Source organism: Elephantulus edwardii, unplaced genomic scaffold (genome assembly GCF_000299155.1).
Source record: "Elephantulus edwardii isolate Elephantulus edwardi_28Jun2011 unplaced genomic scaffold, EleEdw1.0 scaffold00324, whole genome shotgun sequence".
NCBI lineage: Eukaryota > Metazoa > Chordata > Mammalia > Macroscelidea > Macroscelididae > Elephantulus > Elephantulus edwardii.
This window is the reverse complement of record NW_006400074.1, coordinates 1,421,240-1,431,930: the sequence shown is the minus strand read 5'-3', so window position 1 is coordinate 1,431,930 and position 10,691 is coordinate 1,421,240. Positions and strand designations below refer to the sequence as shown.

The window sequence follows — 10,691 nt, the reverse complement described above, 5'->3', positions numbered from 1 at the left end:
AGAAGGAGAATTGTCGCCTTTGAGCTGTGGTGCTGGAGAAGAGTATTGAATGTACCATGGACTGCCAAGAAAACAAACAGATTCATCGTAGAGAGGATTAAACCAGGCTGCTCCTTGGAGGCAAAGATTCTGGGGCTTTGTCTGACATACTTTGGACATGTTGTAAGGAGAGACCGGTCCTTGGAGAGGGACATCATGCTAGGTAGAGTGGAGGGACAGTGCAGGAGGGGAAGACCTTCTATGAGGTGGATTGATTCAGTGACTGGGGTACTCCGGATGGGTTTCTCAGAGGCAGTGAGATTGGCAAATGATAGAGCAGGGTTTAGGGCTGTTGTACATAGGGTCGCTCTGAGTTGCAAATGACTCGACGGCACATAACAACAACAACAACAACATAAAACAATTCTAAATAACCAAAAGATGTTACTGAAAGTTAAGTAAGTGGAAGTTTAAGTGCTGTCACGCACACACTCTAAAACTGGTATCTTTCTCAAGTGTGAGACTTCTGTTTACAGTTCTGAAACCAGACCCAAGTCCTTGCCTCACCTCACTACAATCTACTGGGAAATAATGAGATGTGTTTGCTTTCCACGCTGGTTCATGAGCATTGCTTCCTGGTAACCAGAACCTTGTGTTCTTGCTCTGGGTCCCCAGCAGGTCATGTAGACTGAGTCACAGCTAGACTGGGTGATCTGCCTTGACTGCGGCTGTGTTTTGTAACTGTGGAACTGTGTGGAGAACTGATCAGACATCAAGCTTACTCATTCTATGTTATCCTACGGTCTGGAGCCCCAACTTTCTATACAGGAGGCTGGGGCTCCCCCTCTGTAATTCTGCCATCAGAGAGCACATGAATCACACTGTGAAAGTCTCTAATAAGATTAACCATTCAGTATTGCAACTTTTCATTCTAACGTCTATGACTTCACAGCCTTCCTGTCAACTGGATTTGTGTCCTGGAGCCAAGAACTCTGTTTGCTTATTACCACCCACTCGCTTACTCCCTGATGGAATTTCAGGCTTCACTTTTCTTAAGTGCCCACATTCGCTGTCATCTGGGTGGACTGACAATGGCTGCAGCACTGGGTGAATACTCAGTGTGTTAGTAATGGACCTGATGCTGACACTGTGCTTGATGAGAGATACCCATTTTTATTGCTGTTCTTGATGAGGATTTTAAAAAAAAATACTGCATCAACGAAGGCAGGTCAATACAGTGTAAAATTCAACATGTATATAAACTTCAGTTAAGGGTAATTTTATATATAAGGATAAAAGAGAGGAAACTTTTCCTAAAAAAGGTGTATTTTTAGTTGGAACAAGCTAGTTTGGGTGAAATGTGAGCTGAGACTTAGGCCAAATGAATACCACAGCTAGCCCCAAGCACCAGAAGAAGCGGCAATATTTGTTCAAAACAAACAAAACTATATAAAAATCAAAATCTAAAAACTGTAAAGCATAACTCTTGATAGCCCCAAGACTGAGAAATCACAAACTTCCATTGCCCAAATAGAAATAGCTAAACTCAGCTGTGTCAACCATCTGTGTCAAGTCAAGAATTTCTGATAAAAATAGCAAGGATATCTTCTATGACATTAAAGAAAGATAAAATCACAGGATGTGAGTCAATGGAAGATTTGAGCACTTTTTTCAATGAAAAAGTTAGTGTATTTCTCTGTCAGCCTGTGTAATTCTTCCACATAACCAATGCTAGGATGCTGCTGTCATGTCAGTGAAATGTTAGGATGAAAAAAAATGTTACTATGAGAGCAGAGACTCTGGCATTGGTGTTAGGATTTTGGTAAGACTCCCTGCAGAGCTTCATTAGCAGATACCCCAGGTTCCAGGATAACAGCAGCATTCCTTCAGGGCTTGGGGACTTGACACAGTCCCTCAAACTAAAAGGGTTCACATTTGCTTTCATCACCACCAGGACAGAGGCTGAGGCAGTGGCTGGCTTCTCCCCATGTGCTGGTCAGAGTATGCAGACTGCAGCCCCCTGAAGTTCCCAGGAAGCTCCCCAGGCCAAGCAAGGCCTCAGGGCATCCGCTGTCAGACAGAGCCCTACCCACCAGCAGAGCTCACCAGCCTTCTCAAGTGGACATGGCAGTATAGGGATGAGAAAGAACTGAAGTTGTGCTATTTCATCACTGATGATGTCCTGTGACTGTTGGAATGTCTAAAAGTTAGCTTTGTTAACAAAACAAAAAAAAAACAACCCAGCTCAGTAAGGTTCTATATTATACTTTCTACTGTTTAGAGTAGTTCTGATTCAACAGTACACAACTGTTTAGAAGTATTTTCAGACAGTTTTAAATTAAATGTCACCTTAGAAAACACCAGTGGAATCATTAGATTGGTTAAGTGGTTGGAAAATGGAGAACAAAGCTTCAAATCATTAAAGTGGCCGGACTTACTTGTCTCATAGAGGATGATTGAACCCTCCCAAGACTGTGGTCCTTAGTAACACTTTGAGCTTGGAACAAGACTCAGCCTGTGGCTCGTCTTTTGGTCAAACAATAAAGGTGAACGGTAATACCAGGGGGGAACTCACTCCTTACTATTATCAATCCTACAAGACAATAAGCTCCAAGGACAAAGCTCAGAAAGCAATAAAGGCTAGACTAGATGATGAAAGGAAACAAAAAATCACAGGGTGGGAGTAGAAACAGTGCTGTTACACTATGGGCATGACTGTTAATGTAAAAATCAAATCAGTATGAATTACTCAAGAGAAACAAATTTGCTGTTAATTTTGACTCAAAGTTAATGGAGCATTACTCAAAATAAGAAAAATATGAAACATACAAACAAGAATCTAGGAAATGACAGGTAGTAAAAAAGATATAAAGATAACTATATATAAATCGATTTCTATAATAAAGAGAAATATATTAAAAATATACAGACTGTGTACAGATCCATATACTAGGCATTATTATTTGTTTTTTTTAATTTCTTTTTTTATATTACTCTGATTTATTTATAAAGTTTGAAAACATTGTTTTTCACAAAAAAATCCTTCCCATTTCCTTCACCCCACCCACCCATCAAATTGTGCAGCCCTATGATTAACACCCTACCCCTGCATCCTCACCCCTCTATTTCCACCCTCCCCCACCTTTGATCTTCATAATCTTTCTACAATAATGGTTTTATACAGTATTTGACTTTGTAGGACTGAATTAGTTCACTTAATATCATGCACTCCAGTCCCTCCCAAGTTAGGTAGTAATTTACAAAATGATTGCTCCTGCATGTATTCCATTGTATGAATGTACCACAATTTTTCAATCCATTCGTTTGTGATTCGACATCTGGGCTGTTTCATGTTCTTGCGATGGTGAACAACGCTGCATGGACATTTTTGTACAAGTTTCCATTTGAGCCTCAGTTCTCATTTTCTTGGGGTATATTCCAAGCAATGGAATGTCTGGATCATCTAGAATTTATGTATTCAGCTTTTTGAGGAAGTGCCAAACTGCCTTCCAGAGTGGTTGTACCCTTGTACAGTCCTGCCAACAATGTAAAAGAGTTCCTGTCTCACCACATGCTCTCCAACATTTATTACTTGCTGTCCTATTAAACTTTACCACTGCTACTGGAGTGAGATGATATTGTATTGTGGTTTTGATTTGTATCTTTCTTATTGCCAGCGATTGGAGCATTTCTTCATATGTTGTTGTCGATTTGAATATCTTCCTCTGTGAAAATTGTTTCCATGTCTTGCCCATTTTGTAATTGGATTATCAGTCTTTTTCTTGTGGAGGCCCAGGAGTATTCTCTTGTCTCATATGATATTGTCAAATGTTTGTTCCCAGTCAGTAGGGGTTTTTTTTCACCCTGTTGGAAAAAGTTTTTGATCAACACAGGGATTTAATCTTTAAAAGGTCCAGTTCAATCAATTTTATCCTCTTCAGATTGTGCCTTTCTGGCTGGATTTGGCAATCTCTTTATACTGTATACTAGAGTATCTAAGCTTGATCCCAGTTTGTCTCTTATGAACTTTATGGTTTTGGGTTTTACTCACAAGTCTGTTATCCACCTTGAAGTGATTTTTGTGTAGGTGTGAGATGTGGATCCTGTTTCAGCTTCCTGCAGATAGTAGTCCAGTTTTGCCAGCACCATTTGTTGAAGAGGTTATCATTTCCCCATTTGATAGGTTTTCTTTCTTTGTCAAATATCACTTGACCGTAGACAGCTGGGTCTATTTCTGGGTTCTCAATTCTGTTCCACTGATCTGTGTGCATGTCTTTGTACCAGGGAGTGCTATACCTTCCACTTCAGATTTTGGGGTTTTTTTTTCTCAGAAGTGTTTTGCTTATTCACAGTCTCTTGTCTCTACAAATAAACTTGACAATTTTTCTTTCAATCTCGTTCAAAAATTAGTTTGGTATCTGTATTGAGATTGCACTGAATATGTAGATTACTTTTGGATTGTCTTTTTCACAATATTGAGTGTTCCTATCCATGAACAGAGCACATTTTTCCATTTCTTTAGGTCTCTTATTGTGTCTTGCAGGAATGTTCTGTAGTTTTCTTTGCATAGGTCTTTTTTATCTCTAGCTACATTCACTCCCAAGTATCTCAATTTGTGTTCGGCTATTGTAAATGACATTGCTTTCTTGGTTTCGTTCTCTGAGGTCTCTTTGTTACTGTAGAGGAATCCCTCTGATTTTTGGATATTGGTCTTATATACTGCCACTCTACTAAATTGGCCTACTAGCTCTAATAGGTTTTTTGTTGAGTCTTTGGGGTTTTCTGTGCATACTATCATATCATCACATATAGTGATATTTTAACCATCTTTTTGCTGATCTTGATACCTTTTATTTGCTTCTCTTGTCTTATTGCTCTAGCAAGCACTTCCAGTACAATATTGAATAGAAGTGGTGACAGTGAACAGCTTGCTCTGGTCCCTGTTCTGAAGGAAAATGTTTTTAGTCTTTCTCCATTGAATGATATTGGCTCTTGGTTTTGCATATATACAATTCACTGTTTTGAGGAAATTCCCTTCTATTCCAATTTTGCTGAGTGTGGGATGTTGGATTTTGTCAGATGCCTTTTCTGCATCAATTGCTAAGATCATATGGTTTTTAATATTTACTTTTTTTTTTTGTTTTTTTTACTTTGTTAATATAGTGAATTACCTTGATTGTTTTTCTTATTTTGAACCATCCTTGCATACCTGTTATGAATTCCACTTGATCATGGTGAATTATTTTTTTTTTTATGTGCTCTATTGACTAGGATTATGTTAAGGATTTTTGCATCTATATCCATGAGAGATATTGGTCTGTAATTTTCTTTCTTGGTAATATCTTTGACGGATTTTTGTATTAGGGTTATGCTTGCATCGTAGAATGACTCTGCGAGTGTTCCTTCTTTTTCAATATTTTTAAATAGTTTAAGTAGAATTGGTGATAGATCCTCTCTGAATGTTTGGTAGAATTCAGCTGTGAAGCCATTTGCTCTAGGACTTTTCTTATGGGAAGTCTTTTTATGAACTTTTCAATTTCTTCTTTTGTGATGGATCTGTTCAAATGTTCTATATCTGTCCTTATCAGTCTGGGTAGGGTATGAATTTCAAAGACTTTGTCCATTTCCTCTAGGTTTTCAAATTTATCAGAGTATAGCTTTTCATGGTATTATGATATATAAATTTAATTTCTTCTGGTTCTGTTATAATGTCATCTCTGTTCTTTCTTAATCATGTTATCTATGTCTTTCCTTTTTTTTTCTTGTTAAGTTTGTCAGTTATTTGTCAATTTTATTGACTCTTTCAAAAACAAGCTCCTAGTCTTCCTGATGGTTTCAATTGTTTTCAGCGCTTGTCCTGATTATTTCTTTCCTTCTAGATGCTGTAGGATTAGATTATTGTTTTTTTTTCTAGATGAGGGTGTTGAGTTAGATCATTGATTTTTCTTCTTTCTTCCTTTTTAATGTGTGCCTATTGCTATGAACTGTCCCCTGAGGACTGCCTTAGCTGTATCCCAGAGGTTTTGGAATGTTGTATTTTCATTATCACTTGTGTCAAGGAACTTTTAAGTTTCATTCTTTATTTCTTTTATAATCCAATCATGTTCTAGCAGGGAGTAATTTAGCTTCTACATGGATGATTTTGTAAGCTCTCTGCTCCTGTGGTTAATGTCTAGTTTTATGGCATTGTGATCAGAGAAGATAGTTTGTATTATTTCAGTGCTTTTTAATTTGTTGAAGCTTGCTTTGTGTTCTAATATATGATCCATTCTGGAGAACCTACTGTTTAAACTTGCAAAGAAAGTGAATTGAGTTTTATTTGGGTGCATTTCCCTGAATACAAGGTCAAGTTGGCTGATTGTGTAGTTCAGGTCTTCTTCATCTTTGCTGGGTTTCTTTTTGGTGATAGTAGTATGTTGAAATTTCCTACCGCTATTGTGGTGGTGTCTATTTCTTTCTTCAATTCTAATAACTGTTGTTTTATGTATTTTTCAGGTCTATCATTTGGTGCATAAATGTTGACCAAGGTTATGTCTTCTTGATCTATTGTGTCTTTAATCAGTATGTAATGCCCTTCCTTCTCTTGTATGGTGATTTTCATTCTGAAATCTATTTTATCAGAGATATTAATTGCCACTCCTGCTTTTTTGAGGTTGCCATTTGCTTGGTATACTTTTTTCCAGCCTTTAATTTTGAGTCTGTCTTTTTTGTCTTTTTTTAGATGTGTCTCTTGTAGGCAACATATTGATGGGCTTTGCGTTTTTTTAAATATTCATTCTACTACTCTTTTTCTCTTAATTGGAGCATTTAGTCCATTCACATTAAGTGTAATTATTGTCAGGCCAGGTTTTACTTTTGCCATTTTGCCATGTTTCTTTTTCTGTTGTTTCTGGTTACTGTGGTCCATGCACTTTTCCTTTGGCATCTCTGTGTGAAGGACTTCACTTAAAATGTCTTGTAATTTTAGTCTTATTTTCAAAAAAAATCCTTAAGTTCCTTCTCTTCTGCAAAGGATCTGATTTCTCCTTCATATTTGATGGAAAGCTTTGCTGTTTATAGGATCCTTGGCTGGCAACTGTTTTCTTTCAACTTTCCGTATATGCCATTCCATTGTCTTCTAGTTCACATGGTTTTTGCTGAGAACTCAGAACTTAATCTAATTGTTTCCCCTTTTTGGGTGATTTTTTGTTTTTCTTGTGATGCTTTTAGAATTATATCCTTATCTTTTCATTTGGAGAATTTGACTATGATATGTCTTGATGTTTTTCTTTTGGGGTCTAGTCTATTTGGCGTTTGCTGTGCTTCTTGTCTGTGGTTTTCCCCATTCTTCAAAATACCTAGGAAGTTTTCTTCTCATACTTCTTCCACTATTTTCTCAGTGATTTCCCTGTCACTCTCCTGTTCTGGAATTCCAGTCATATGTATGTTATTCCATTTGATGTCATCGCACATGATTTTAATGTTTTCTTTACATCTCGTTCTGATTTTTCTTCAAGTATGTTTTCAGTGAAGCTCTTGTCTTCCAACTCACTGACTCTGTTCCATCTCTTCAGTTCTACTTTTTTGTGCTTCCAGTGTTTTGGACACTTCTGCCATTTAGGTCTTAATATTCTGGATTTCATTTTCATGCTCTTCTGTTACTTCTAGTTCTGTGTTGGCTGTACCCTTTGTCTTGTGATGATTTTTTAAGTTCTTGTATCTCTTTATCTATTCTACCAATTCTTTCTTCCATCTTTTGCATTTTCTTCCATAGCTGTTCAAGTTGCTCCTCATCAATGTATTTCTTCTGGACTGTTGTTTCTGGGATATTTGCTTTCTTAATTGCTTCTTCCATCATTTGTATCTTCTTCTGTAGCTGTTCAGATAACTCCACATCAATATTTTTCTTCTGGTTCTCTCTATCTGGGGTATTCACTGGGTCTGCTTTTTTAGGAGATGGGTTATTTTGTTTTTTTCATGATAACTGCTCCTTTCTTGACATTATGTAAGTCTTTTCTTAGTAGGTGTTAAGTTATTGTATAGTGACCAAGAGTATGATAGTGTTTTGTAAAAGACCTGTATATTTGTGTTTTAGTGGGCTGAAGTACTTGAATGGAAAACCAAGAAGTTGGGTTTCCCTTTTCGAACTGGGTCTGCCACCTCATTTGAGCTCCAGCTGTCCTGAGCTCAAGGGGGTCTGACATGGTCTAGCCAAACAGCAATGATCCCCACAAAGTATGTAGTTAATAGCCATCCTTGGCTGCTGATGACACAGTGGCTGCTGCTGATGCAGCCAGCATTATAGTTATTTGTTCTGTACCTTCAAGCCAGAACCAATTCATAGCTGACCCTCCAGTGGGTTTTCTGAATCAGTAAATCACGCAGGAGGAAATTATCCACATTTCTGCCACAAAGGTGCTGGTTGATTCGAACTGTATATCTTTAGGTTGATAGTGCAGCCCCTTACCATTATTGTTGTTGTTATGTCCTGTTGAGTTGGAATTGACCCATGGCTAAGCCTCCAGAAAATTTTCAGATGCAGTTTAATCTCACAGGAGGAGACGGCCCATCTTTCTCCAGCAGAGCAGCTAGTAGATTTGAACCATGTACGTTCAGGTTGGTAGCACAGCTCTTTACCTCTAGGCCACCAGCGCTCCCTATTCTTAGTGAGCTAAAATGCAATTATAGGCCATTTTGTTGTGATTTTTCCCTTTTTGTTTAAATTCATTCATTTTGACATATTTTTCCTCTCTCTCACTCTGCCAGTCCACTTTGCAATGTGCCTCTAGTGCCAGATTGTTGTCATATAGATAATGCCTAATCATCTATTTATAGGCCATTCTGAATTGGGCACTCATAGAATCTACAATGCCTGTAAATGACATATAGATGAGGAATGAAGGAATGGCATGCTATTCATCATCAAAAAAGATAGAAAAAAATCACTAATTCTTTATTTGCAGTGTTGTGTAGTATTCCATTGTGTGAATACACCCATTTCTTTATTGATTTGTCTGTTGGTGGATGGTTGGTTTATTTCCATCTCTTTGTTATTGTTAATACGGCTTCCATGAACATGGGTGTGTATCTCTCTATTCATGTTGCAGCTTTATTTAAGATATACCTTTAGTAGTGGGATTGCTGGATCAAATAGTATGATGGTTGAGTTACAAAGAAGAAAATCCTCTTGAGATTTTTCTTAGAGAGTCACAGAATCATGATTTTTTAACTATGTTGTTATGTGCCATCAAGTTGGAACCAACTCGTATCTGACCTTCAGCAGGTTTTCAGAGGATGTCAGGTGCACAGAAAATTATTGCCATGGAGATGCTGGTGGTGGATTTGAACTATTTGCCTTTAGGTTGATAGTGTCACTCCTTACCATTTGGCCACCACAGACCAGAACTGTAGAAGAGGATATATGATCTTAGAACCATAACCAGTTGTACTTTAGTTGATTTTGACCCCTGGTGTGTCAGAGCAGAGCAGTGCTGGTTTTGGAAGTGGGGCTCTTAGCCTTTCTTTGATGTGCTCCCCTAACCTTACCTTTTCAGCTAACAGCAGGGCTATTTTTACGGCCCGTGGAGTTATATATAGCACACTATTGTGTGAATGCTGCCTGTTGTTTGCCACTTTCAAAATTATCCTATAAAAAGAACATAGAAGATGATTATAGAAAACAAATGTTTTGTTTTATCCATTTAAAATGGAATTCCAAAATCTCTGTAGATGTTCATTGAAATGAAAAATAAATAAAATATTTTTTTAAAGAAGTGAAATCTAGCCAAGTGGAGGAGAGGCTAGAGAAACTTATTCTGTATCATACAAAGAAGTCAAAATGTACTGTCCATAATTGGAGGATGAAAAAAATAAAGCCTTGAGAATATTATTTAAGTCACAAATATGACTAATAAATTAGCTATATGGCTCACATAAGGACAGAAATTTTGTGATACCAACTTTTATAAGAAGACATGAATAAAGAAATTCACAGAGACTAGTATTTCCTGATGATTATAGGTGCTGGGAAGGGAGGTGGATGACCCCAGATCCTGCACACTTGTTATTTTTGGTGATGGGAAAGTAGCTCTGAATGTGAGTGTAATGAGCACAGCTTGACCAAAGTAAATTATGCCACTGAGACACTTACAAGAGAAAATGATGTTTGTGCTAACGAATATGATATAAATATAATTTGGAAATGAAATGATCAGAATGCAGTTAAAGAGAATGTTGACTGATGGTGAAAAGTGCAGCCCACTTCCCTTGCAGCTCAGCGTGACGCTGTAGGACTAAGTAGAACTGCCTCAGAGTTCCTGTCTTTATGAAAGCAGGTGCCTCTTCCTACTCCCTCAGGTTGGAACCCAAGGCCTCTCAATTAGCAGTTCAGTGCTTAGCCTGTACAGCACAGAGCTCCTGAACAATTAAAGCAGGAACTGTCACTAATTTGCTATGTAAACGTTCATTGAAAAATATTTTTAATTGACTATTAATTTAATGAAGACTTAAATAGTTCAAATCCTCAGTTAGCTAAATATGAATGCCAACATTTTAGAAATCAAGAAACAATGCTGTAAGCATATCATTTAGAGGTTCAGAGGTAATCACAAACTTGTTGTTGTTGTTGTTATGTGCCATCGAGTCACTTGCGACTCATAGCGACCCTATGTACAAGAGCTCTAAGTGCTGTTCTATCCTGTGCCAATCTAGCCATCTCAAACGCACTTATTCCC

General features: G+C 37.6%; 1 protein-coding gene across 2 annotated transcripts in view; it reads left to right on the top strand.

The window, feature by feature from the left end:
- Window positions 1-10,691, top strand: part of SPECC1 (sperm antigen with calponin homology and coiled-coil domains 1) — a 291,889-nt gene that overhangs the window by 257,503 nt on the left and 23,695 nt on the right. The window lies entirely within an intron of this gene.